The sequence below is a fragment of the Mobula hypostoma genome, chromosome 9 (assembly GCF_963921235.1).
Source record: "Mobula hypostoma chromosome 9, sMobHyp1.1, whole genome shotgun sequence".
NCBI lineage: Eukaryota > Metazoa > Chordata > Chondrichthyes > Myliobatiformes > Myliobatidae > Mobula > Mobula hypostoma.
In genome coordinates this window covers 50206079-50230579 of record NC_086105.1, presented here as the reverse complement: position 1 = coordinate 50230579, position 24501 = coordinate 50206079, and the positions used below count along the sequence as shown (strand labels likewise).

Sequence of the window (24501 nt, the reverse complement as noted above, 5' to 3'; positions counted from 1 at the left end):
GCTGTCTCCCAAGACCAAGGCTCTGTGTTCTGCGTTGCTGTCCAAGGCTCTGTGTTCTGCGTTGCCGTCTCCCAAGACCAAGGCTCTGCGTTCCTGTCTTCCTCGACCAAGTCAAGGCTTTGTGCTCCCATTCTGTCCATGTGCCTCATCCTGTGCAGGAGTTCCACATCCTGTTCTGTAGCCATGTCTTGTCCTCGCCTAGTTCCGGAGTCCGAGCCCAAGTCAAGACGCAGGTTCTTGGTCCTTATCCAATCTCTGGCTTGGAGTCTGAACCCAAAGCCTCGTCATGTCCTCGCCCCGAGGAACCCAAGCCACAAAGAACCCAAGCCATGTCCAGTCCTGTCGCCACGTCATGTCCTTGCCTGGTTCCGGGGTCCGAACCTGAGTCAAGACCCAGGTTCTGGGTCCTTGTCTAGTCTCTGGCTCAGAGTCCAAGCCCAGGCTCCTGGTTCCCAGTTCCTAGATCTGGTCCTGCTTGCCTAGCCAATGTCCTAGCCCAAGTCTGTGTTCTTGTCCCAGCTCTTTGTCTGCATCCAGTTACGTCCCTAACTCTAGTCATGTCCTATTCCTTGTACTTCGGTGTCTGTGTCTTGCACTTGGATCAGCCTCCAGCACCCCAATATGACACACTCAAACAACATATTTACCATATCACTCTACTCTTCCTGAAATATTAAATATACAACACTCCTCCCTGCTTAGCTATAAACTCCAAATCAATACAGAATGCATCTCAACACAAATAGGTAATATATTGTGCTCTAGTCATCTATATATACACGCAGTAATACAATAACATAACAATAGTACAATATAACTATTATACAGGCATACACAGCATAGTAAATTTTAAATTGTTCCATTCAGGCTGCAGGATTTTATTGCCGTGGAGAATGTTTTACTCTTGTGGGATAATGTGTTTCCTGGCCTGGGGGTGCAGGGGGAAGGGAGGTGTAGGGGGTGGAGGTCACACTGTTTAGCAGGAGAGGTTTGAAGAAGTCTCAGGTTGCAGGTCCTCCTCTGTGGTGGTTGTAGGATTGACTCTGAGACTGTAGGAACTGATTCTGACAGCTCTAGGCATCTTTCTTCTCAAACAATTGCCTCTGCTCTCCTCAACTGATCGATGTGTCATCTACAGATGACATCAGATGCAACCTCCACCGTGTCTCCACAGGAAAGTCGTCTATCTTTCCAAGTATCCACTTTTGATCAGCTCTGTTGTCCCTCACTAGGACTGCTCATACAGTGGTGAAACATCAAACCTCCTTGTTTGATACTGCGTCCGGTGCTCCCGATGTGGCCTTCTATATATTGGCGAGACCCGGCGCAGACTGGGAGATCATTTCAATGAACACCTACGCTCTGTCTGACAGAGGAAGTAGTATCTCCCAGTGGCCACACATTTTAATTCCACATCCCATTCCCATTCTGATATATCTATCCACGGCCTCCTCTACTATCAAGATGAAGCCACACTCAGGTAGGAGGAACAACACCTTATATTCTGTCTGGGTAGCCTCCAACCTGGTGGCATGAACATTGACTTCTCAAACTTTCGCTAATGTTCTACCTCCCCCTCGTACCCCATCCGTTATTTATTTATATACACACATTCTTTTTCTCTCTCTTCTTTTTCTCCCTCTGACCCTCTCACTATACCCCTTGCCTATCCTCTGGGCTTCCACCTCCCCCTTCTTTCTCCCTAGGCCTCCTGTCCCATGATCCTCTCGTATCCCTTTTTCCAATCACCTGTCCAGCTCTTGGCTCCATCCCTCCCCCTCCTGTCTTCTCCTATCATTTTGGATCTCCCCCTCCCCCTCTCAAATCTCTTACTAGCTCTTCTTTCAGTTAGTCCTGATGAAGAGTCTCGGCCCGAAACATTGACTGATCATCTTTCTTAACTTGCTTTCAGTTGTATTAATTGCAGGGGATGTGGCAAAGAAATGGTGGATGGATCTGCAATCAAGTTATAGTTGTCTCAGCCAATCACATCCCCACAATGTTGGCCCTCTTGTTTTACCACATACAAGCCCAATGTATGTTGTTGTTTGTTGTTGTATTTCATTGTTACAGATGTTACTTCTACAGGAGTTATCTTTTCTCCAGTGTAAGTTCTTAGTGGGATATCTGTAGGCTTCAGTTCAGTGTCATTGAAGTGCCATTCAAACTCATTTTGTGGAATGGTGGAAACAGCTGAGTCAGTGTCCAGTTCCATTTTAATTAGTTTGCCGTTCACTTCTGGTGTAAACCATGTTGCTTGTCTCTAGTCACTTTTCACATTTTAAATTTAAATGCAACTCAGTCCTGTGTCACTCTTATCATCATTAGATTTTTTATCAACAGTGTACAGATTAGTGCTCTTTGTGAAAATGCAACTTGAGTTTTTATTTTTTTCTCTTCTCTGTGCAGTCTATTTATTTTTATCTGCCTGACAAGCCTTTTGTAGTGCCCTACTTTGTTGCATTTTCTATAACTTTCACATTTACATCCGCATTGGTCTGGTATACATGAGCCCCTGCCACAATGGTAACACAATTTGTTCAGCAAGGCAGTTTTCTGTTTAGGTTTTGCAATTTTGTTCGTGCTCGCTTTCATTCTTGACTGCAACTCAATTGCATCTCTGGCCGCAGTTTCCATTGATACAGTGATTTCAACTGCTCTTTTAAATATGAGTTGTGCTTCAGTTAGGAGCTATTTTTGAATGCTTTCTTGTAAGATTCCACAAATTAAATTATCTCCCACTGTATCATTAAGCCCATCTGGGAATGCTCAGACAATTACTTCAATTCAGCCAAATGTGCTGAAATTAATTCCCCTTCCTTTTAATTCTGCTCATGAAACCTAAAGCATTCTACAATCAACCATGGTTTTGGTTCTAAATGTTCCTGTATTAATTTCATTATATCAACAAAGCTAATTTCAGCTGGTTTGGTTTGAGCAGTTAAATTTCTAAGCAAACTGTATGCCTTTTCACCTACTATTCTCAGCAAAACTGGCACTCACTTTTCATTAGCTATTTCACTTGCTTCAAAATACTGCTCAGTTCGTTCAGTATGCATCAAACATGTCTATCTTTCTGATGTAGCCATCCATTTCTGCTCTTTTTTGTTATTTATTATTATCTCCTCGTGCTTTCTGGTAATGAACCTGTGAATTTCATTCATCTTCTGCCTTTTTTTTAATTAACCGTCTCAGTCTCCTTTTTTAAAACAAATGCTGCACTTTTTTAAATTTGAATGTCTGTCTCTCTCTTCCCATTGCAAAGAAAGAACATGCTGTGCTTCAACAGGCAGGTAGTCATCTCAGGTTCATTTTAGAACTATTATGTTTTGTAACTCCAAAAACTAATCAAAAGAAAAACACGGGAGCCCAGAACAGATATGTTTAGCTCTTCTTTAGTGAGGCACACACCTATCATGTGGTGGTGTAATGACATACGCCATTCACGTACTTCACACATATAACCTGGAATAAATTATGTAAACCACAAAGGATGCTTAATCAAACAATATATTCACAATATTACTTAAGTATTACTGAAATAACAAATTTCATGACTCATGCCACTTATAATAAACCCAATTCTGATTGTGATTCTGAATTTAAATGTACAACAGTCTTTTGTTGTCACTGGGCATTACCTTTAAGAGAGAATTTGGATTTGGGACTTGACAGAGAAACTTAAGGCAGGGGAAACTGTAATGTATCTCTGTAACCATGGCGAGGAAGTCAAGTGTTAGTGGCAGATGATGTGCTGGACAGTGATTGTGCTTTGTCATGGCTGACATAGCTATACTGAACTTGGTTGCACTTTGAGTCTAAAATGGAAGGAACAACAGGACACTGCGATAAAGGATGGATTTAACTCCACTTCTTTCTGGGAGGTTTCATCCACACTGATGTTTATTTCAATAGTAGGGAGAGATTGAAGTGAACCGACTTCACTAGGAAGTAGATTTAAACATCAAAGATAAATCAGCATGATGCTTGTTGAGTCTTCCTTAACCAATTGTGAATGCTACACAGTAAGCTTGAACATAAGCTCATTGCTACATAAACTGCTGTTTTGTAAAAGTTTTTAGACTGAACAATTTTTTAAAATCACTTTCTTTTACATAACAGTGTATACCTTTACATTGTCACTTCACCGCCCTCATGCATCTGATCAGTGACTACCACAACCAATTAGTCAGAAGATTGTGGGCATTTTGAGATCTATTTGCAGATTTTGAAAGCTCAATGTAAATTCATCGACCATAGAACAGTACAGCATAGCGCGGGCCATTTTGCCCACATTACTGCACCGACCGTTTAACCTACCCTACGATCAATCTAATCCTTCTCTTCTACAAAGCCCGTAACCCTCCATTATTTTCATCCACGCCAAGGAGTCTCTTAAAAGTCCCTAATGCATCAGCCTCTACTACCACACTCAGCAGTGCATTCCAGGCCCTTACTGTGAAAAACTATCTCTGGCATTTCCCCTAAACATTCCTCCACTCACCTTAGAGGATGCTCTTTGGTATTAGCCATTGCAATCCCTGGGAAAGAAGGTACTGACTGTTAACTTTTATAATCTTATACATCTCTATCAAGTCACCTCTCAAGCTCCCTCACCTTAACCTTTCCTCATCTCATATGTTCTCTAATCCAAACCACATCCTGTTAAGCCTTTGGTGGCAACTTTGAGGGATTTATGGATGTGAAAGCCAGGGTTCCTCTGTTCCTCTGCTAAGAAACCTGCCATTAATCCTCACTCAGCCTAGAAGTTCGACCTGCCAAAGTGAATCACTTCACTCTTTTCCAGACTGAACTCCATGTGCCACAACTCAGCCCAGCTCTGAGTTCTGTCTGTATCCTATTGCAACCTAAAGCAACCTTCAATACCACCAATTTTCGTGTCATCTGCCAACTCATTAACACAGCCTTCCACTCCCTCATCCAAGTCAATTTATCAAAATCACAGAGCAGGTATACCAGTACAAATCCTATGGAACACCACTAGCCACCAACTACATCTGCAAGCACCCTTGGCCTTCTATGAGCTGGCTAATTCCGAATCCACCCCTGCCATGTTTCCATGGATCCCATGTCTCATGGCATTCTGGATGAGCGGTCCGTGGAGAACCTTGTCGAACCCTTCACTAAAATACATACGTGTATATACCACATCCACCTTCAATTTATTCTATGCGTCCTCAAAAATCTGTCTAGCTTCATGAGGCACAAACTGCCCCTACAAAAGCCGTGCTGACTATCTCTATTCAGACTATGCCTCTCCAAATGCTCGTTAATTCTGTTTCGAAGAATCTTCCCTTTTAGTTTACCCACCACTAATGTAAGATTCTCCAAACTATAATTCCCAGTATTATCCCTATTTCCTTTCTTGAACAAGCAAAGACCATTTTCCATTCTCCATTCCTCTGGTTCTACTCCTGCAGCTAGTAAGGACATAAGGATCTTTGTCAAAGTCCCAGTAATCTCTCCCCTTGTTTCTTATAGTGACCTGGGGTATGTCCCATCTGGTCCCAGGGACCTATCTATCCTAATGTTCTTCAAAAATTCCAAAGCTACTTCTTTTGTAACCTCAAAATGTCCCAGCACATTAGCCTGCTTTAAGCTGACCGTATATTCATCAAGGTCTCTCTCAATGGTGAACAATGAAGTGTTCATTAAGAACCTCCTTCAACAGGATTATCATTTGCCAGAGTTTTAACCGGGCTTTTTTTTTAAGAAGTCCAATTATGTCAGGAGTGTACTATACACAAGATTTTGTTCCCCAAACAACAATGAAACAATGTATCTTTACAAAATTCTGACCACATTATGGTCACTGTTACTCATGGTTTTGACTTTGAATTCTAACTTAACTCAGCTGAGTTACAGGTTGGGCCAGTGATAGTCAGTGAGGTCTAACGGTTCTGCCATTTTTGTGCCAATGCCTGGCTTTGTTGTCAATACCACTCCAAAAAACCATACTGCACTTGAAGTGGCCAAAGGTCAGGGATATCCAAGTGTCAGGTACATTGCATTTCTTCAAGGAGGTATTCAGCATATCCTTGAATTTCCTCCTCTGCACTCTGGCAGAGGAGAAATGGTGTCTGTTTCAGAAATCTAATGAGTGGACATGCAAACAACATGGCCTGTCCAATGTGGCCAGTTGAATGTAATTTTGGCCTCAAGTGCAGAGGATGTTGTCTTGGGAGAGGTTGTTGACATTGGTTTACTTACCCCTCAGGTGAGTTTGAAGGGTTTTGTCTGGTGTTTTTCTCTAAGATCCCTGCTCACTGTATTCCAAGGATTCCTCTGTTCCTCCTCACTGCTAAGAAACCTGCCGTTAATCCTCACTCGGCCTAGAAGTTTGACCTTCCAAAGTGAATCAATTCACTCTTTTCCAGACTGAACTCCATCTACCACAACTCAGCCCAGCTCTGAGTTCTGTCTGTATCCCATTGCAACCTACACCAATCTTCAATACCACCAATTTTCATGTCAAGGTAGGAATCACTGCTACCCTGTAGACATAAGGTCTGTTTCAGATCTGAGGTCTTGAACTGCAAATAACTCTTTCTCTACTTGATCAAAGGCTATTTTGATGTATTGAAGGCAGTGATGAATGTCATTACTTGATATCTACCTGTACCAAGAGGTAGCTCCTGAGATATGGGAAATGGTCCTCATTTTCTAGAATCTCATTGTAAACTTTTATAGTCCAAAGGAAATGTGATTTAGGGGGTCCAGGCTGGTAGGGAAAATGTATATCCCCAATCTGAATAAAATTAAAAAGTAGACAACAATTAAATGTACACATTCACTTTATTTCAGACAGTTTGCATTTATTTATCATCTGTCCTGTAATATCTCAATTGGCCAGACAAAGTGAAACTCAACTGAAAGAATGGATTACAAGAACTAATGGAATAATGCAAGACACTTTTACAATAAATAGTTGTTATGCTTAAAAAGAGTACCCACGCCTTGCACTAGTAATTCTGATCAGAGACACTTCTGGTTAAGATGGCACTATCGAACACCTGTGGCAGTTCACTGGTGGTTCAAAAAGAAAGAAATTTGACTAAAAACATCACTAAAAATGTGTTTTCTGGGGTAAATTGTGTTATATTATCACTGCAAACAGTGAGGGGGCAAGCGAAGGCAGGGCGAGTTCGGAGGATGAGCCGAGATGGTGAGCTGCAGAATCGATGCAGACAAGCTGAGCCATGTGGAGAGGAGAGGTTGGTGCAGTGGAGATCCGATGTCCACACAACTGGCCCAGGAGTGAGGTGGATCACTCTGGGCACCTGGAGGAAAGGTCAGGGCAGTGAAGTTCTGATGCCCACACAACTGGCCCGAGTATGAGGTGGATCACTCTGGGGCATGGAGTAAATTTGAAGAGATTGATAGCGGCTTTGGGCTGACCGGTGAAATCTGGGCCTGGAGTGAGTCTCTGAGCGATGTGGTCTAGACCCCGAGCCCTTCACAGCAGCCGGATTCCAGTGCACAGAACGATCCTCTGTTAAGACAACGTAAACACCAGCCCAGATCGGAGGCAAGAACCAATTTCATTCGCTCTCCACACGTTCACTCCTCTCTCCAGGGTGCCAGAGCTTTTTGCTGGTCTGTTGTTTGGTCAACTTAAACGCTGACCCAGATAGACTGAAAAGACAGGCAAGGCGAGAGCTGATTTCACTCATCCTCTGCGATGAAGACTGCCCCGGCTGCTGTGCTTCATGGCTGCTGATATGATGAGCTGATAATCAAGGCTTTGGGCCTACTCTGGACTGTTCTGGGGTTCAGATCGGAGAACTCAGTTTGGTTCAGAATCTCGTTGCTCATTTAAAATTGTTTTCATAAATTGTGATTTTTTTTTCCCCCTTTCTCTTGAGCATCAGGTGTTGGTCTTTTTTTTCTTTAATTGAGTTCTTTCAAGTTTCTGGCTTTGTGGCTACCTGTAAACAGGACAAATCTCAAGGTAGTATAATTTAAACATTCTTTGATAATAAAAGCACTTTGAATGTTTGAGTTCACTCCAATGCCATACAAAAGAATCTTGGCATTTTTTTCAGATTTCTTTCTCCATCTAAGAAGTCAGCATTGACCAATAATCACAACATTTTAGAAACATTGGCACTATGTACCATCAGGCAAGATTGTGAAAGGGCACTTTTGCCAATTAATTTTTGGATCTCATTTTACAATGCACCATCTATAGTATACTGGCTCTGCACTTAATTCTGTAATTCAAGTATTTCTTAGTTATCCTGTTAATTAATCACATTGTTAAAGACAGGAATAGACTATTTGCCCCACTGTGCCCGCAGTGACATTTTGAAAGAGCAATTCAATGTGTTCTCTTCCCCTGCCCTTTTCCCCAAGATTATAAATGTTTTCTCTTGAGAATACAGGAATTTCTCTTTTGAAAGTTAGTTTTTAAGTTGCCTCCCCTAGGATTTCAAACAGTGCATTCCATTGCATAATAAACAATTTTTCTTTGGTGTCTGTGGATTTACATTACATTCCATTTTTTCACGTTCAAGATATTCAGATTCATTCACATTAAAAATTCAATACATTGATACTTCTAATGGGACCCTGGTGGATACTCACAACCCACCTCCTCTACACACAGTGCTTATTAAACTCATTACTTCATGTGTGTCAGGGTTTCCATTAACAGCCTGACCAACCTGGAGATGCTCATACAGCAGAGATTCAAAGCTGTATCATGTGCATTAGGAAGAAGGAGCATTTAGAACAAAGAGGATAGAACAGCACAGCACAGGAACAGGACTTTTGGACCACAATGTTGTGCCAAACCATCGAACAAGTAAGTAATTCCTCCTACCTACATAATGTCCATAATGTCATGTTTGTTCTATAGCAAACAAACTTGCATGGGTAGGAATGCTAGAACTATTTTATTTACAGATTTATAGAATGGTTTCAGCTTGGGACCTTCAGCCCACCAGGAGCATTATGTGTGCTCACCAACGTCGCTTCCAGTTCCAGCTGAACCGCTGCACTGCACACAGGGAACTGAAGTTCTTTATGATGTACACACATAATAACACACCTTCCCCTTTTAAAGAAAAACAAATACAATATTATGTCCGCATAAACCTGTAAGAAGCAATTATGATTTCCAACACAGATATTTACATTAACTTCAACTGTAATGAGAAAACGAAGTCCCTTATTTTCTCAACAACTCTCAATCAGTCTCCGAGGTGGTTTAATGATCCTTCTTAGTTTGCAATATTTTCACACAGGTGTATTACTTGTATTTGCTGCATTAATACAAGTGTCCTTTTGATAACTCTGATCTACATGTCTCTTTCCTTCACATCCTTCTGCTCAGATCCTATCTGTTTGTCTCCATTCTTTTTCACGCTGTGTGACCATAATTCACTCCAGATGCTTCATAATGGAGCCCTAAACTATATCCACGTGATCAGTGAGCCCTGCACATTCCAACTGAGTTTGTCTCAATTCACAGAGCTCCTTCTGTTGGCTGTGTATCATAGAGAGCAACTCCTCCTGTTGGTTTATTTTGAACTGGTGCTATTGTTCTGACTTGGCTACCGTGTAGTCTCCCCATCTTCCCTTTTATTTTTCCATTTCAACACCAGAGAGGATTATGGAGTTACGTTTGATTTCCAGTCTTTAACTGGAAATTGATGAGAGGCAGATTTTGAACCAAAACTAAATGATGTGGAAGCAAGGCTGGCGACTTCTTCATCATGATCACTCTTTTCAGTACTGGCATTCTAACATGTTGGTGTAGCTGGTACAGACGTCTATGGAAGATGGTGTTCTTGTGCTTCTCAGGTAAGCATGCAAGCCCCCTCAAAGACATCTGCATACTCTTTATTGAGTGAGGTGTGGTCATCTTTGGTCTGTGAAGCTACAGCAAAAACTATTTCCACCAGCTGAGCCCTTCACATACACTCGGACCTAATATTGGCTGTACTCGCTTTTCAACAATTAGTAGCCATGCCTTTAGGTGCTGCCCCTTGTGCTTGGAAGTCACTATACAGCCTTCTTATACTGGACCATTCACTCCAGTATAGCCTGTCACTTTTAACTTCACTGGGTAAATCTTGATTTTTATTTTGAGAGTCTTGCAATCATCTTCGATAACAGCTTTATCTGGGCTCCAGTTTCAAGCTTGAATGGAATTACTGCCTCATTCACAGTCACTGGAACAATCCATTCTGTCTTACCAGCAGTCTGAGAGAATCTACATATTTTTCCTTCACTTCCTCAGCAACTGTGTGCAGCTTTCTCTTGGTAGCTTTGCAGCACTTTGCAAAATGATTCCTCTTCCCACAATCACTCTTTTCAGCACTGGCATCCTGACTGGCATGCTGGTGTAGCTGGTACAGACGTCTATGGAAGATGCTTCTCGGGTAAGCATGCGAGCCCCTCAAAGACACCTGCATGCTCTTTATTGAGTGAGGTGTGGTCATCTTTGGTCTGTGAAGCCACAGCAAAAACTATTTCCACCAGCTGAGCCCTTCACATGCACTCGGACCTAATATTGGCTGTACTCACTTTTCAAAAATCAGTAGCCATGCCTTTAGGTGCTGCCTCTTGTGCTTGGAGGTTCCTGTACACGGTTCTAACTCCATAATCACGTTCGCAGACAACACCACGGTGGTTGGCCTGATCAGAGGGAATGACGAGACGGCCTACAGGGATGAGGTCCAGCACCTGGCCATGTGGTGTGCCGATATCAACCTAGTCCTTAACACCCAGAAGACCAAGGAGATCATTGTGGACTTCAGGCATGCTAGGAGCCACACTCATGTCCCCATTTACATCAACGGAGCTGTAGTGGAGCATGTACCAAGCTTCAACTTCCTTGGTGTCCACATTTCCGATGATCTCACTTTGTCCCTGAACTCCTCCATCCTGATCAAAAAAGCACAATAGCGCCTTTATTTCCTGTGGAGCACCAAGAAAGCTCACCTCTGTCCCAGGATACTGATGGACTTTTACCGCTGTACTATTGAGAGCATACTCACCAACAGCATCTCAGTGTGGTATGGCAATTGTCCCATATCAGACCGCAAAGCACTCCAGCGAGTGGTGAAAACTGCCCAGCGGATTATCGGCACTCCGTTGCCCACCATTGAGAATATCTACCATAAACGCTGCCTGGACAGGGTGAAAAGCATTATCAAGGATGCATCTCACCCTACATTGGACTTTTTACTCTCCTGTCGTCCGGTAGGCACTACAGGAGCCTCCGCTCCCGCACCAGCAGGCTCAGGAAGAACTTCTTCCCTGAGGCTGTGACCCTGCTGAACCTCACATCACAGCGCTAATGCACCATCAATAACTCCAAAAGACTGGAAGTAGAGTAAATACTGAAAGGCTTTTGTTAGCAGTAAAATGTGACTTCCATCATGCTGAGTAACTGCCCCTGGACTGAGAGGAGGAGCAATGGCGCAATCGCCTTTATTCAGGGGTCTGTGGGAGGAGCCACAGGGGCAGTCAGCAGAGGGCTGTGTCCAGACAGGTAACCCAGTTACAACATATATATGGTTTACCACATTCACCCCTCCTTTTTTTTGAAAAAGAGTCCCGTGGGGTGAAGTGACTGACAATATTTAAAACAAGTATATTTACAGGTTAAGTCTATCAGGCGGTCGAGTCCGTCGCTGTGATCTACGTAGCACCGGCGGTGATTGCACCGGCGATGGCGGTTGTGCTGGCTCCGGCCTGACTTCAGGTGCCAGCACGTTAGGCGTCGGTAATCCCTCGTGCGTGTGCATTGCAGCCGGTATGGGAGTGTCGTGTGGTGTCTGTGTAGAGCTTGGAGTGCGTGGTGTCTCGTGGGTATATATATCGGTGGGTACGGGGTTAATAGTCACCATGGAGTGTTCAGGGTAGGGGCCCGGAGCTCCTGTGGGCGCCAGGTCATGGATTGAGACCGTGTCCTCCCGCCCATCAGGTAAAATCACGTAGGCGTACTGGGGTTTCACATGAAGTAAGTGAACCCTCTCGACCATCGGGGAGTATTTATTGCTCCTCGCATGTTTCCAGAGCAGCACTGGCCCCGGGGACGTCAGCCAAGTTGGTAGGGTGGTTCCAGTGGTCGACTTTCTGGAAAAAGAAAAGAGCCGCTCATGAGGGGTGGCATTGGTAGCTATGTATAACAGGGAGCGGATGGAGTGGAGTGCCTTGGGAAGGACCTCCTGCCAGCGGGAGACCGGCAGTCCTTTTGACCTGACGGCTAAGAGTGTGGCTTTCGACACCGTAGCATTCTCCTTCTCCACCTGTCCATTCCCCCGGGGATCATAGCTCGTGGTCCTACTAGTTGCAATACCCCTAGCCAACAGGTATTGGCGCAGCTCGTCACTCATAAACAAGGACCCTCTGTCACTGTGGATATAGCATGGGTATCCAAACAGAGTGAAGGGCTTGCGCAGGGCTTTTATAACTGACGTGGTAGTGATGTCAGGGTAGGGGATGGCGAAGGGGAACCACGAGTACTCGTCGATAACATTAAGAAAGTACACATTGTGGTCAGTGGAGGGAAGGGGGTCCTTAAGGTCAACACTCAGTCGCTCAAAGGGGTGGGTAAGAAGCGCTCTGCACAGACTTGGCAGTCCCTGGTCATCGCCCTGATCTCCTCAAGGCAGTAGGGCAGGTTCCGGGCTTTCACGAAGTGGAAAAGCTGGGTGACCCCCGGGTGGCAAAGATCTACATGTAGGGCATATAGCCGGTCGATCTGCGCACTGGCGCACGTTCCCCGGGATAGGGCATCGGAGGGCCCGTTGAGCTTCCAAGGCCTGTACATGATGTCATAGTCGAAGGTGGAGAGTTTGATTCTCCACCTCAGAATTTTATCATTTTTGATTTTGCCTCGCTGTTGGTTATTAAACATGAATGCGACTGAGCGCTGGTCAGTTAGCAGGGTGAACCTTTTTCCGGCAAGGTAGTGCCTCCAGTGCCTAACAGCTTCCACTGTGGCCTGGGCCTCTTTCTCCACCGCGGAGTGCCAAATTTCAGGGCCTTGAAGGGTACTGGAGAAGAACGCCACCAGTCTACCTGCCTGGTTGAGGGTAACAGCCAGCGTGAAATCGGAGGCGTCACTCTCTACATGGAAGGGGATGGCCTCGTCCACCACATGCATTGCTGCTTTGGCAATGTCCCCTTTAATGCAGCTGAAGGCCGCGCGGGCCTCGGCTAAGGGGAAATGTGGTGGACTTGACCGGGGGCGGGCCTTGTCTGCGTAGTTAGAGACCCATTGGGCGTAATATGAAAGAAAGCCCAGGCACCTCTTGAGGGCTGTGAGGGTGTTGGGAAGAGGGAGTTCCAACAGGGGGCGCATACGGTTGGGGTCAGGGCCAATGACTCCATTCTCCACGACACACCCAAGGATTGCAAGTCGGGTGGTTCCGAACACACACTCGTCCTTGTTATAGGTGAGCTTGAAAGCTTTGGCCGCTTGGAAAAATTTACGGAGGCTGTTGTCGTGATCCTGCTGGTCGTGACTGCAGATGGTGATATTATCCAGATATGGCAACGTGGCCTTCAGTTGGCACTAGTCCATCATCCAGTCCATTTCCCTCTGGAGGACAGATACACCATTCGTGACACCGAAGGGGACACGCAGGAAGTGATAAAGCCTGCCGTCCACCTCCAAGGTGGTTTAAGGGCAGTCCCCTCAGCAGATGGGGAGCTGATGGTAAATGGATTTTAGGTCTGTGGTCGAGTACGCCTTGTACTGTGCTATCTGATTGACCATATCCGCGATGTGGGGTAGAGGGTACGCGTCGAGCTGCGTGAACCTATTGATGGTCTGGCTATAGTCCATGACCATCCTATTCTTCTCCCCGTTCCGAACAATGACCACCTGCGCCCTCCAAGGACTTGTGCTTGCCTCAATGACCCCCTCCCTGAGCAGCCGCTGCACCTCCGACTTAATGAAAGCTCTGTCTCCCGCGCTGTACCTCCTGCTTTTAGTTACCACGGGTTTACAGTCGGGGGTCAGGCTGGCGAACAGCGGTGGGGGAGGGATCCTGAGGGTGGAGAGGCCGCAAGTGGTGTCGGTAGTGCGGCAGTTGGCATGGTGTTGGGTGGGATGTGCGGGTCAGTGTGTGTGTGGTCAGTAGCGGGTTATGTGACATATTCCTACAAAACTGAGGATTTACAACAGTGATTGGTGGGAGGGGCCCGTCATACTCTATTGTCACGCTTTTCAAGTGGCTCTGGAAGTCCAACCCCAACAGCATAGGGGGACACAGTTGAGGCATGACCAGTAATGTAAAATCTCGATATTCTGTGCCCTGCACCACTAGCGTTGCTACACAATCCCCCCATTGTCTGTTGTATGTGACCCGGAAGCCATGGTGACCCTCTGACTTACCGGCCGTATCATGAGTCCACAATGCTGCACCGTGTCCGGGTGGATAAAACTCTCTGTGCTGCCCGTGTCAAACAGGCAGCTTATCCTGCACCCCTCCACCAGGATGTCCATCATTGACCTTGCGAGCTGGTGGGAAGCACTTTGGTCGAGGGTCACGGAGACCAGGGTTGAGTCGCTGTCTTGGTCCGGCGCGGTGGGGTGCCACGTGAGCACCCATGGGTCGTAGGATGGCCACCCCCATTTCTCGCACGTGGTGGCGGCGTGCAGGCAAGATGGCGACCCCAATGCCTCGCATGCGTCGCTGCTCAATCCCGCTCGCGGTTTGGACTTACGGTTTTGGGGAAGTGGCCCTTCTTTCCGCAGCTGGAAGAGGTAGCTTCTCGGGCTCAGCAGTGTTTCCGGGGGTGCTTCTCCAGTCCGCAGAAGTAGCACTTTGCGGACTCACGACTGGCGGCAGCCGAGGTCGATTCGCCGGCGGGTTGCGGGGTCTGCGGTGTCCACGAGGCCATCGGGGGATCGCGTTCCTGGAGAGCCTCAGAGTTGTGCAGAGCAGCCTCCAGCGTGTCGGCCAGCTCAATCACCCAACATGAGATAAGATCAGCTTGTTCCAGCAGCCGCTGGCGCACATACACTGACCTGGTCCCCGTGACGAAGGCGTCTCTCACTAGGAGCTCCGCATGCTGTTCAGACGTCAGCCCCTGGCAATCACAGGTCCGCACGAGTGTCTGTAGGGCCGGGACAAACTCAGCACTCGACTCCCCGGGCCGCTGCTGTTGCGTCGTTAAGCGATGCTATGCGTAGATGGTGTTTACCGGCCGCAGGTATTGTCTTTTGAAGGTGCTCATCGCACCATCGTAGCTCAGCTGGTCTCTGATCATCAAGTAGACCCGTGGACTCACCCTGGAAAGGAGAACACAGCACTTCGCTGTGGAGTCACTCACTTCAATCGCCTCTAGGTATGATTCAAAGCAGGCCAGCCAGAGTTCGAAAGCGTTTCCAACTTCAGGTGTTTGCGGGTCAAGGTCTAACTTATCGGGTCTCAGGATGTGTTCCATGCTTTAAAATTACTGCTAGTAAAATTGATGCACCATCAATAACTCCAAAAGTCTGGAAGTAGAGTAAATACTGAAAGGCTTTTATTAGCAGTAAAGTGTGACCTCCACCATGCTGAGTATCTGCCTCTGGACTGAGAGGAGGAGCAATGGCGCAATCGCCTTTATTCAGGGGTCTGTGGGAGGAGCCACAGGAGCAGTCAGCAGTGGGGCGTGTCCAGACAGGTAACCCAGTTACAACATATATATATGGTTTACCACAAGCGCTAAGCAGTATTGCACCCATATTGTACTGTCTCAGTACTTTTATATTTGTGTGCTGTAGCACTTACTTTTTATTCGCAGTTATTTTGTAAATAACACTATTCTTTTGCACTTCTGGTTAGATGCTAATTGCATTTCATTGACTTTGCATCTGTACTCAGCACAATGACAATAAAATTGAATCTAATCTAATTATTGCAGGAATTTCCATAAACAGGACTCATCTTTGGAATATGCTGACCTCCATATTTGCTGCATTTGCGGTTTGATCCTTCCTCTTTGCTATGTTGTTGCTTTGCAAAATGCCTTGTGCTCTGCCCCCTCTATTTTCACAGCATGCAGTTGTTTCTGCCTTGTGCAGCTCTTCAGTTTGTTTTTGTGTGGTCTCCACTGCCCTACACACATTCACAGCCTTTTCTAACATTAAAACTTTTTCTCAGTGCAGTCTTTCTCTGAGAACATTATTGGGGATTCCACAAACTATTTTGTCTCTGACTAATGAGTCTCTCAAATCTCCAAACTCACAGGACTTACTCAGAGTGCGAAGCTCAGCTAAGTATTGGTCAAAGCTGACATTTTGTTTCTGGTCACAGGATAAGAACTTATTCCTTTCAAACGTGATGTTTTTACCTGTGACAAAATGCTCCTCAAATTTTGTCATCAGCGTGTCCAATTTAAAGTCAGTCTCGTCAACTTGAAAGCTGTTGTAAATGCCGAGTGCATCTTTGCCAATTACATGCAGAAAGATAGATAGACGCTTTCAATTTTCACTCCGCCCCTCCAGCTCTGCTCACCACAAAATATAATATATTGAATCGCTGTTTGAAATGTTTCCATTTATCAGTTAGGTTGCCAATAAGCTGCACAGGTACAGGAGGACTTGGGTATCTATTACAGAATTTCGGCGTCTCGCACCTGGTATTCCCTTGTTGAAGCCGGTGAACTTCGGCAGCTTCAAGACACAACGTAGCTTCTGGGCAGCAACTTCTGTCAGTTAGAACCAGTGTTTCTTTCTTAGTCACTCACAGTATTCAGTTACACTTCTATTCAGACCTCATGCCATCTTCTGAAACCATGTTATGTTTGATTTTCAACAAAGACAAACTTGTGTGGGTATGAACGCTACAACTATTTTATTTACAGATTTACAGAATGGCTTCAGCTCGGGGACTGTATTTGCTCATTACAATTGAAGCTAATGTAAACACCTTTGTAAGAAAGCATTATAATTTCTTGCAGGTTTATGGGGACATAGTATTGTGTTTGTTTTCCTTTAAAGGGGGAAGATGTGTTATTATGTGTGTACATAATAAAGAAATTCAGTTCCAAGTGTGCAGTGCGGTGGTTCAGCTAAAACCGTAAATGACGCTGGCGAACAGAACACACACATATACGCTCTTGGTGGGCTGAAGGTCCCGAGTAAAATGCAGTCAAGCTGCAGTCACTCTGTAAATCTGTCAATAAAATATGTCCTTGTGTTTTTGCCCAAGCAAGTTTGTCTTTGTTAAAGAACAAACATGACACATATCCCTCCATCTTCTTCATATTCATGTGCTTATCTAAACACCTCTTAAAAGCCTCCAATGTATTTGCCTCTACTGCCATGCCAGGAAGCCCGTTCCAGGCATCCATGATTCTCTGAGAAAAAAAACTTCCCCCTCACATCCCCTTTGAACCTGCCCTCTCCCACCTTCAATGAATGCCCTCTGGTGTTAGATATTTCTACTCCAGGAAAAAGATACTCCATGTCCACTCTATCCATGCCTCCAATAATCTTATAAACCTCTATCAGATCTCCCCTCAGCCTCCACCACTCCAAAGAAAACAACACCCTGGGAGACCTCTAGCACCCTCTCCAGAGCCTTAACATTTTTTTTATAGTGGGGTGACCAGAACTGTATGCAATACTCTAGATATAGCTTAAACAGAGTTTTATAAAATTACAACATAACCTCTTGTCTTTTAAATTCAATGCTTCAGCTAAAAAAAAAGCAAGTATTCTGTAAGCCTTCTTAACCACTCGATCGACCTGTGTAGGCACGTTCAAAGAGCTATGAACTTGGACCCCAAGATCTCTCTGTTCAGCAAAACTGTTAAGGATCTTGCCCTTAACAGTGTACAGTCTCCTTGCATTTGCCCTACCAAGGTGCAACACCTCATATTTATCTGGGTTAAACTCCATCTGCCATTTCGCTGCCCATATCTGCAACTGATATATATAGCGCTTTATCTTTGCCAGTCTTCTACTCTATCCACAACTCCACCAATTTTTTCTGACTTCTTTATAATTCTCATGTGCTCTGATTGATCCTAACTTCTGAAGCTTTACACATTTTTCCTTTTTCTTCTTGACTAAATTCATCACCTCTCTAAACACCCAATGTTCTCTTATCTTTCTATCCTTTTCCTTCCTTCTAACAAGAACATACCTTTTCTGTACTCTGTGCAATCAATCTTTAAGCATCCTCCACATGTGATGTGGACTTGCCAGAGAAAAGGCATTCCTAATTAATTGTTCTTAGTTGCTGCCTAATGCCCTCAGAATTTATGACAGTCCCGCAAGGATCATACCTACCCTTATCAATAGCTATCCTGAAAATTAAGTCCAACTTCTATGTTGCTGCTTGAACCTTAAAAATATTTGAACAACTGTAATGGAACCATTGATTTCTGTATAGTGTAATGTATAGTGAACATTCAAACTCCCAGTAAAAACACTTAAGATAGTTTCATTGGATGGGGAATTCATGGTCGCAGACCGACACCCCATCGCTGTCGGGTAGGTTATTGCCGTGAATGAAGAGTAAATTATCAAGATTGATCAAGGTGGTGCAAAAATGCCTCCTTACATTACTCTAGTGTTTTTTCTAATAACTACATATGATAAATCGGTCAAAATTTTGATAGAATAGGTTCCCTTGAATCCATAGAACCATAGAAACTACAGCACAGAAACAGGCCCTTTGGCCCTTCTTGGCTGTGCCGAACCATTTTCTGCCTAGTCCCACTGACCTGCACATGGACCATATCCTTCCATACACCTCCCATCCATGTATCTGTCCAATTTATTCTTAAATGTTAAAAAAGAACCCGCATTTACCACCTCGTCTGGCAGCTCATTCCATACTCCCACCACTCTCTGTGTGAAGAAGCCCCCTCTAATGTTCCCTTTAATCTTTTCCCCCCTCACCCTTAACCCATGTCCTCTGGTTTTTTTCTCCCCTTGCCTCAGTGGAAAAAGCCTGCTTGCATTCACTCTGTCTATACCCATCATAATTTTATATACCTCTATCAAATCTCCCCTCATTCTTCTACGCTCCAGGGAATAAAGTCCTAACCTATTCAACCTTTCTCTGTAACTGAGTTTCTCAAGTCCTGGCAACATCCTTGTAAACCTTCTCTGCACTCTTTCAACCTTATTTATATCCTTCCTGTAATTTGGTGACCAAAACTGAACACAATACTCCAGATTCGGCCTCACCAATGCCTTATACAACCTCATCATAACATTCCAGCTCTTATACTCAATACTTCGATTAATAAAGGCCAATGTACCAAAAGCTCTCTTTACGACCCTATCTACCTGTGACGACACCTTTAGGGAATTTTGTATCTGTATTCCCAGATCCCTCTGTTCCACTGCACTCCTCAGTGCCTTACCATTAACACTGTATGTTCTACATTGGTTTGTCCTTCCAACGTGCAATACCTCACACTTGTCAGTATTAAACTCCATCTGTCATTTTTCAGCCCATTTTTCCAGATGGTCCAAGTCCCTCTGCAGGCTCTGAAAACCTTTCTCACTGTCTACTACACCTCCAATCTTTGTATCATCAGCAAACTTGCTGATCCAATTTACCATATTATCATCCAGATCATTGATATAGATGACAAATAACAATGGACCCAGCACTGATCCTTGTGGCACACCACTAGTCACGGGCCTCCATGCGGAGAAGCAATTCTCTACCACCACTCTCTGGCTTCTTCCATCGAGCCAATGTCCAATCCAATTTACCACCTCTCCATGTATACCTAGCGACTGAATTTAAGTAATCCTAGGTACAAATTTCTGATCTGCCCTGCTCTTTTGAGCAATCACTCTCTATGAACTCGGACTGAGCTTGGCTACACATGCCTTAATTTGTCTCAGATTTCATACTCTCATTTGTGAACAGTTCAAAGTTTCTTACTGAATACAAGGTACTGGACAATTTACACAATGATAACAAAAAGCACCGTTAAATTCTTTACAATTCTATAAGAAAATTCTGAGCCACTTGATTACTTTTTATTTGGAATAATCAAGAAAAGCTTAAATGAAATACTTGCTAAATTAAAGTTTTACTCAGCAATAAGACTCAGATCAAGTTTATGTTTAGGGCACAGCATCAGAATGCAAGGACACCCCCATTAGAACAGAGATAAGAAGGAATTTCTTGTTCATGGCGAATCTGTGGAGGCCAAGTCAATGAATATATTTACAGCAGAGATCAATAGGCTTTTGATTAGTAAGGGTGTCAAAGGTTTCAGGGAGAAGGCAGGAGAGAGGGGTAGAGAAAAATAATAAATCAGTGAAATGGCAGGGCAGACTAGATTGGCCAAATAGACTAATTCTGCTCCTGTGTCTTATGGTCTAAGTTCAATTCCCAAGCATATAATTTAGGTTGATGTTTCTGAGCAGTACTGAGGAGTGTGATGCACTGCCAGAGATATTGCCCCTCAAACTAAAATAAACCAAATATCTATTTTAATGCTATTCAGGAGGATGTAAAATATCCCTTACAATTTTCTAAGGAAACCTATGCTCTCCCCAGCATTTTAATACAAATTCAACTCAATAAATAGATAACGCCTTCACAAAGTCTTTGACATTTGTGGGACAGTGCTCAATTCAAATTGCCTTACACATATATCTGTGAGGCAGGAGTTAGAGATATTTTTAGAATGTGACAAGGAAAGACAGGCACAACGCAAATGCGCCCTTTTTTAAAAAAATCTATAACAAGAGATACTGCAAATGCTAGAAATCTCGAGCAACACACTCAGAATGCTGGAGGAACTCAACAAGTCAGGAAACGTCTCTGGAGAGGAATAAACAGTTAATCTTTTGGGCTGAGACCCTTCGTCAGACTGGAAAGGAAGAGAGCAGAACCCAGAATAAGAAGGTGGGGTGAGCATTTTATCTGTTTCCCTTTGCCTACAAATCCACAAATCCCAGGAAAAATATGAGTACAAATTTTTGTTATGGTCTTTTGATAGCTTTATGGAGATTAGCATGACCTAGTGTTATATGACTGAACAATAATATCCCAAACTCCTATTTCACTTCACAGTTCAGTCGATTACATAAGACATAAGGCATTAGTCAGACCACATTTGGAGCACCATGAGCCATTCTTGGCCCCATATCTAAAAAAAATTTGTGCTGGCATTGGAGAAGTTCCACAGGAGATTTATGAGGATTATCCCAGGAATGAAAGGGTTAACTTATGAGGAGCATTTGATGGCTCTGTGTCTGTACTCACTGGAGTTCAGAAAAATTAGGGCAGACCTCATTGAAACCTACCAAATATTGAAAAAGCGAGAGTGGACGTGGAGAGGATGTTTTTAGTAGGAGGACGAGTCTAGGATCGAAGGGCACAGCCTCAGAATAGAAGGACGTCCCTTCGGAACAGAAATTAGGAGGAATGTCTTTAGCCAGAGGGTGGTGAATTTGTGGAATTCATTGCTACAGATGGCTGTGGAGACTAAGTCATTGAATGTACTTAAAGTGACTGTGTATAGGTTCTTGGGCATCTAAGGTTACAGGGAGAAGGCAGGAGAAAGGGCTTGAGAGGGAAAACAAATCAGCCAAGATCGAATGACAGAGCAGACTCAATGGGTTGAACAGCTTAATCTGCTCCGATATCTTATGGTCTAATACCACTAAGCATTTCTTACTTTTTTCCAAGTGAGCTTTTATGAGAGTATGGTCATAAAATATACAACAGATAGAGGTTACTTAACCCAATCTCATCTGTGTATCTGCTGATACTCCACATCATCTCTCACCTACCCTTCAGTGCTCTATTCTCTTTCCATTTGCTTTTGAAAAGTATGTCAGAAATTTGCTTCAACTACTTCCTGTGGTATGAAGCTCCATATTCTAGCCACTAAATAAATTTCCTCCGACTTCTCTGAGATTTATTGATAAACATTTTGTATATATGCCCTCTAGTTTTAGATATTTCAACATGAAATTTTTTGCTTCAGATGTAACCTGTCCAATTTCTCCATAATTTAAGACTTCACTCTAAATTTCTCTAATCCAAAGTGACAGTAACAGTCTATTTGAGCTTTCAGATGGCTGCACTCTTTACATTCCTGTACCGACTCAGTCTCTTCTATCTCAATTTCCTATTTTCTATTTATAGCTGATGTCTTATTTTCATACACATTACAGGTTGGGGATATTGTGGATAGTGTGGAAGACTGTCAGAGGTTACAGCGGGACATCGATTGGATGCAAAACTGGGATGAGAAGTGGCAGATGGAGTTCAACCCAAGTAGGTGTGAGGTGGTTCATTTTGGTAGGTCAAATATGATGGCAGAATATAGTATTAATGGCAAGACTCTTGGCAGTGTGGAGGATCAGAGGGATCTTGGGGTCCGAGTCCTTAGGGCACTCAAAGCCGCTGCGCAGGTTGACTCTTTGGTTAAGAAGGCATACGGTGCATTGGCCTTCATCAATCATGGGATTGAGTTTAGGAGCTGAGAGGTAATGTTGCAGCATATAGCATCCTGGTCAGACCCCACTTGGAGTACTGTGCACAGTTCTGGTCATCTCAATACAGGAAGGATGTGGAAACCATAGAAAGGGTGCAGAGGAGATTTACAAGGATGTTGCCTGGATTGGGGAGCATGCCTTATGAGAATAGGTTAAGTGAACTTGGCCTTTTCTGCTTGGAGCAATGGAGAATGAGAGGTGACCTGATAGAGGTGTATAAGACGATGAGAGACATTGATCTTGTGGATAGTCAGAAGCTTTTTCCCAGGGCTGAAATAACTAACACAAGAGGGCACCATTTTAAGGTGCTTGGAAGTAGGTACAGAGGAGATGTCAGGGGTAAGTTTTTTTACGCAGAGTGGTGAGTGTGTGGAATGGGCTGCCAGTGACAGTGGTGGAGGCGGATACGATAGGGTCTTTTAAGAGACTCCTGGACAGGTACATGGAGCTTAGAAAAATAGTAGGCTATGGGTAACCCTAGGTAATTTCTAAAGTAAGTACATGTTTGGCACAGAATTGTGGGCTGAAGGGTCTGTATTGTGCTGTAGGTTTTCTATGTTTCTATATGAAAAATATCATTTGACATTGCCAGAACTGTGTTGCATTGGCATATTCTCACTCAGTACAAATGATTGTCAGCATAAATGACAGGCTGTATCATCTGAAAATTCAGATGGCAACTTGACTTGTTCCTAAATTCAAATAAATGTAAATTAATAACATTGTTCCCCGCACTAATCCCAGAGGAACATTACATTCCCCCCATCTGAATATGTTTCTCACAACACCTGTTTGCTAGTTTGCTTAATATGCCATCCATTCAGTGTACCTGTCTGTTGTGTGACATTAGGTTCGTGGGTTTGGAGACTGCGGAACGGAAGAGACTCGCTACCAGTAAGTAGGTTGACTATTTATTTATAGAACAAGAAGACACCAAGCATTCAGTAAACCTTTCAAGCTACACTCGGCTACAAATACTTACCTAAACTGAGAACCCAAAGTGACAATGCTAAGCTTACACACAATGGCAAATACTTTTCTAAAGTGTGCACCCTCTTTAATATAGCACACCTCCACTGTTTACCGTTTCTGTGGCGCCATCAACTATTTGGTCCACGGTGACCCAGAGAGCGAAAAAATATACCGCGTGGCTACTGCCGTGACGTCATCGGCTAAACAGCGAGTAGTGGGGGAAGGGGGGTGCTGTACTGCTCCTTACAAGGGCCGATCCCTGACTCCCACGGGGAGTGGCTTTTGATGAGCTGGTAAGTTAGACATTTACTGCAACTTTCCACCCCTCGAAAGGCATACAGCCCTGTGACACTCGGCCAACAGGCTAGTGTACCCCCTGTAGACGCCCATGATAATACACGCAAAACGTAATACTATCCTACCCAGAATCATCAGTCCACTAGTTACTACCCAGTGCATTGCAGTAGTCCACCAGCCCCCTGATGCCCCAAAAGACTACCAACTTTCCCCCAGGGTTTAGTAGTTTTAGAGCTGGCCTCTTACTTTCCTGATCTGACTGCTGGATATGATCAGCCAGAGGAGTAATGTTCCTAGCCTCATCAGGGTTGTAGGTGTAGCATTCCTGACCAATCACAGCACTGGTGCCACCACTCTCCACGAGCAGGTAGTCCAAGACCATCCGATTTGGCAAGGTCTCCACCTGAATAACTATCGTCTCAGCTGACACCCTGGCCAGTGCACCCTCTGTATGCTTGGGCACTGTGGCCATCACTTTGACCAAGGTCTCCATCACAGAGGCCATGCATACATGTTCCCGGGACTGCCTGGCCGTGCCATGCAGGGGAAAGGCCGCACCAATCTGCCTCTGTGCTATGCCTCTTACAGCATCAAATCTCATGGGCAGGTCGTTAAGGCAGAGTATGTACGGTACCACATACAGTATAGTAGCAGCTGTACCATCCCGTGGCGACCCATGGGTAGGCCTGAGGCCTGAGTGTCGTGTATCAGTACATACTGCTTAGCATTCGGGGATTGCTCACCTTCATGGCACTGTTCGGTGTTGA

General features: G+C 44.4%; 1 long non-coding RNA gene across 1 annotated transcript in view; it reads left to right on the top strand.

Moving 5' to 3' along the window:
* Nucleotides 1-1385: 1385 nt before the first annotated feature.
* Nucleotides 1386-24501, top strand: part of LOC134352375 (uncharacterized) — a 29424-nt gene continuing 6308 nt past the window's right edge. Inside the window, exons 1-2 of the long non-coding RNA XR_010019386.1 lie at nucleotides 1386-1480; nucleotides 23316-23359. This is a non-coding gene — a long non-coding RNA (uncharacterized LOC134352375). The remainder of the gene's footprint in view (nucleotides 1481-23315; nucleotides 23360-24501) is intronic.